General features: G+C 46.6%; 2 protein-coding genes across 2 annotated transcripts in view; one reads left to right on the forward strand and one right to left on the reverse strand.

Moving 5' to 3' along the window:
* slc25a40 (solute carrier family 25 member 40) overlaps window positions 1-1,505 on the reverse strand; it is a 63,358-nt gene extending 61,853 nt beyond the window's left edge. The window contains exon 1 of the mRNA XM_084336835.1: window positions 1,416-1,505. The gene's annotated coding sequence lies outside the window, so the exon portion shown is untranslated. The remainder of the gene's footprint in view (window positions 1-1,415) is intronic.
* Window positions 1-5,000, forward strand: part of adam22 (ADAM metallopeptidase domain 22) — a gene marked incomplete at its 5' end in the record, with an annotated part of 200,552 nt that overhangs the window by 7,904 nt on the left and 187,648 nt on the right. The gene's annotated exons all lie outside the window — the stretch shown is intronic.

A 5,000-nucleotide genomic window follows, 5' to 3' on the forward strand; every position in this document is an offset into this window, starting at 1 on the left:
ATGACATTCAGCCGTTTTCGTTTGAAACTACTTTTAGTGAGGGGAGTGTCATGATTTCTCCATAGAGCCCTGTCGTATTTTTTTTAACGCAGCGGCTCGTGCAGGTAGGGGGGCAACTTAGTCACGTGACTCAGTTGGTGTTGCTGATTGGCTCGAACGCGGTATGTTTGTAAACAGCGAACATGTCTATAGGGGAAAAACGCTCCGGCTGTTTATATTTCTTTAAATCAATCACAATCATCCTGGGCGGCACTAAGCCCAAGGAAACTATAAAAGAAGGAAGGCTTGTCACGGCAGAATACCAGCGTTCTATGCTCTGCTTGGTGCCAGCTCTATTGAAGCCTGTATTCAAATTCTAAATATACAAGCTATCTGAGGGAATATACATCAACCAATATATCAAACGTTAGCTCGTTAACAAAGCAACAAACCGATGATGCTGACATCCAAGGTAATAACCTGTTTAAATGACAGGTCATAACGAGGAGATGGCTGGATCCCAGTCAATGTCGGACAAACTGAAAGTTTCCACACTTGGCACCAATGTGCGTTCACACGCTACACAGTGACTGATGACCCTTCCTTCTTTTATAGTTTCCTTGGCTGAGCCTCGGATGCAGCGACGGTGCCCTTGCAAAATAGTGACGGAGATAGCGGAAGGGAGGATAATTCAGACTGAAATAGTCGGCCAATGGCGTGCGTATACCCATGGTCACATGGCGCCGATCCAGACTACTGACTGGCCGATGTGTATAGCTGCATAATAGTATGATTAATTACATTGCAATATACTGCAATGTTAGCTGAGAGAGAGACTAGAAAAGTTGTGTAGGAAAACATCCATAAAGGGAACTTCACTTATGTAGTCTAATGAATGAACCGCCTTAGTTGTTCTCTTATTGCTACACGATAGCAAAATAACCGCAGGTTATTAACAAAGTGAATATTGTCGCCGGTAACAATAGCAAATTCATGAGACACATGGAATAAATGGACTTCTCTGTTCTGTGTCACATTATTCTGTCCAAATGGAGTGACAACATGGCTGTGTCTTTCCACTGACTCAGTGTTGTCTTGCACATCACGAGATGGATGGCTGTCAAACACAATAGTGTTTTGTATCAATAATACTAGTATAATACATTTCTTACAATAATAATGAATATCAAAAACCTTCTGCGATGAATCTTTCACGTGTTTTCTATACTGTTTTAAATGGCCACAACGGGAAGCATAAAGGAGACGATATATGAATTGTGAAGGAGTTTGTGAAGGGTAAATATCATATCCTCCGGTCTAACATTCTCTAGCTCCTACGTAGACACATATTCAGTACAGGGGGGAAGTCGGGGGCGCGCGATGCCAGTCAAACGACCGTCGGAGACTTTTCATAAAAGGGAAACGATTCAACCTACTTTAATTTCCTGGAATGTGTCACATGGGTTTCACGAGGCGTGGGCATTGGCTGACGTACTGTTCTCAACATTCTGACACTGAATGTGTTTCTCAATCCCTCGCAAAAAAGGGAAATTCTGCTTACGACTCGTCGAGCCATCTCCAGTCGTCGACGGCGATAGTGGTACATGACGGAGCACCCGCCCCCATTTCGGTGACGGGAACTACTCCATTTTCATCCCGCTGGCACGTCTTGTAATGCGTCATCCTCCAGCACGTCCAGTGTCTCCGCTGCTGTCGTATTTCAGCGGAGGTCGTGCTCACGGCGCTTCTCTAGACAGATAGCACTATATTTGCCTATTCTTTCTCTCTCCACTTGGCCCGCGTTGGCCTGCATTTTTGGAACACCCTGTCAGGACATAAATATTATGTTGTGTTGGTTTGTGTGGGAGTCTTGGGTCATTTCTACGTGTGTATGTGTGATTTGGTGTGTGTGTGTGTGTGTGTGTGTGTGTGTGTGTGTGTGTGTGTGTGTGTGTGTGTGTGTATGTGTGTGTGTGTGTGTGTGTGTATGTATGTGTGTGTGTGTGTGTGTGTGTGTGTGTGTGTGTGTGTGTGTGTGTGTGTGTGTGTGTGTGTGTCTATGACTGTGTGAGGTTATTGTGTGTTATTGTGATTTAGGGTCCCATCATAATGGCAAGTGATTTACAGTAAAGGCCGGAGCAGTGCCCTGTCAGACACTGATATTGATCACACTACTGCTGATGGAGGGAGTGCTTTCCCCCTATCTCTCTCTCTCTCTCTCTCTCTCTCTCTCTCTCTCTCTCTCTCTCTCTCTCTCTCTCTCTCTCTCTCTCTCTCTCTCTCTCTCTCTCTCTCATACCTTTGTAAAATCTTCCATTCGAGTCAATATTTGTTGTCCCCTCTCGGCTGATTTCATCACTGTTCTCTTAAAACTGAAATGATGGCGTGTGTGTGCATGCGTGTGTGTATGTGTGTGTGTGCATGTATGTGTGTGGTGGGTGTCACAGATCTCATCAGGGCTCAGCGGCCGAGTGGTTGGATAGTGGATGGTGGTGGTGTTGCCTGTGATTAAACTCTCGCTACGCGCTCGCCTGCAGAGCGAGTGAGCCTCCTTGTCTCCTCATTATTACACGCTGAAGCCACCTCTCCCTCCTCTCTCTCTCCTCTCCCTCCTCTCTCCCTCCTTTCCCCCTCTCCTCTCCCTCCTCTCTCCCTCCTCTCCCTCCTCTCTCTCCTTTCTCCCTCCTCTCTCTCACTCTCCTCTCTCCCTCCTCTCTCCCTCCTCTCCATCCTCTCTCCCTCCTCTCCCTCCCTCTCCCTCCTCTCCCTCCTCTCCCTCCTCTCTCCCTCCTTTCCCTCTCTCCGTCCTTTCCCTCTCTCCCTCCTCTCTCCCTCCTCTCCCTCCTATCTCTCTCCTCTCTCCCTCTCTCCCTCTCTCCCTCCCCTCTCCTTCCTCTCTCCCTCTCTCCCTCCCTCTCTCTCTCCCCCTCCTCTCTCTCTCTCTCTCTCCTCTCCCTCCTCTCTCCCTCATCTCCCTCCTATCTCCCTCTCTCCCTCCTCTCTCTCCTCTCCCTCCTCTCCCTCCTCTCTCCCTCCTTTCCCTCTCTCCTCTCCCTCCTCTCCCTCCTCTCTCCCTCCCCTCTCCCTCCTCTCCCTCCTCTCTCGTCGGGCTTGATGTCTCCCTGTTACACAGTGGGGCTCATGCGTCGGGGGTTGGAGAGCGCGTGAGAAATGTTACATCACCGGAATTCCCGGGTAAACCGGCTGAGGGACGCGTTTACCGGCACCCTCATCTCACTCGCTGTGCGAATGTAATGACATGTCATGGGCGTACGTGGGGCGTACAAGCACCACGTACACACACATGTACACACACACGCACACATTCGTCAAGGCGTACTTATACTGTGTAACGCAGAGTCATCGTTCATGTCTGAGTAGCATAGTGTGTTAAATTATCGAATACGACCACATAATTTCTCATCCGGATCCTGCGGTGAAAAGTGCGACCGAACGGCGGTTGAAAGTAAACACTTTTGTTTTTGTTCGTGTGTTAGTGACGCCGTCCCGCTGGAGTGAATTAACCTATGATCACACAGATCAGACAAACATTTGACATCCATGGCTCAGAATAGGAACTGGAGGATGTTATCGGTGAAGTGGTGGAATACACTGCATGCTTGCCTGCATGAGTTCCACTTATCTTTTCATTCTCTCTCTCTCTTTTTTTATTTTACCTTTATTTAACCAGGCAAATCAATTAAGAACAAAAAAGGAACTGAAAACTGAAAAGGAATTCAGGATTAAACATTTCCGACATAGTACAATATATGTTATTAGAATATAAATATACATACAACAAGCAATATAGCAGTGAGAGGGGCACCATGCCAGACAGGGGGTTGGGGATGTTACTGGGTTGAGAAACAGTTGCAGGAATCAGTGAGAATGTTCATCAGAGAGTGCTTGAATGTTGACTTAGGCATAAAGTTGACCAGTTTGAGAGATTGTTGTGGGTTGTTCCAGTCCCTGGCATCAGCAGCCCTAAATTACATTTGACCAGGTGCAGTGTATATTTTTGGAATCTTTAGGAGAATGTGTTGAGCAGAACAAGGGTTGTAAGTGGCAGATGTAATTTGCAACAGGTGACATAGAGGGGGACAACCCAAGGAGGGTTTTGTAAATGAGCATGAACCAGTGCATATTGTGACAGGTGTGCAGGGTGGTAGAGGACATCAAGTCCAAAAAGGGAAGTTCCAAAGAAGAATGGATCCATTCTTGAGAAGTCATTGAGAATGAAGTGTGGCTTGGTTCCAATATCCAATGTTTTGACCAGGGCTGTATGAGGTGAATATACATACGGTATATTTTTTAGTTAATCAAATAAAAATGCCCTTGCAGCAGCAGTATCAAAAGCGCTTTACAACAAGGACACCTCGACATGCTGCCCCGGGACTCGGGAGGCAGGGCCGTGTTAAGCTCACGCTCTGACATAGGCAAGGATGATTTCTGAGCTTCATTAGACACCACAAATCATATTATTGCATGTAACAACATGACATGACCTACTTAGTCACAGCACGATAAAATACAAGGTAATGATTTTTACAAAGTTACAAAACACAAGCCTTATGCATATGCAATAACGTGCCTATATATACAAGAGTCACACACACACACACACACACACACAGACACACACACAGACACACACACACACAGACACACACAGACACACACACACACACACACACACACCTTCAGCACCATGGACAGCGACGCTGTCACAAAACATGGACCATACAAGTTTTATAGTGAATTACTAGGCTATAGATTAGATTCACTTCATCGTTCGTAATACTTTCCAGGACTTGCTTTATGGCCTTATAGCTTATAAGCTTTTTTTTTTTATTATTATGTTTTTGGTATATTTTTATTGTTTTTTGCTACTGGGCAGTCCGGTAGAGAGAGAGAGGAAGAATGGGAGATAGACGGGGGAAGACATTCTGCAAAGGTCGCCGGGACCAGGAGTCGAACCCTGGACGGCCGCGTTGCACCGCAGCGCTGTACGTGGTGCGCCA

Source organism: Notolepis coatsorum (genome assembly GCF_963971535.1).
Source record: "Notolepis coatsorum genome assembly, chromosome: 19".
Classification (NCBI taxonomy): domain Eukaryota; kingdom Metazoa; phylum Chordata; class Actinopteri; order Aulopiformes; family Paralepididae; genus Notolepis; species Notolepis coatsorum.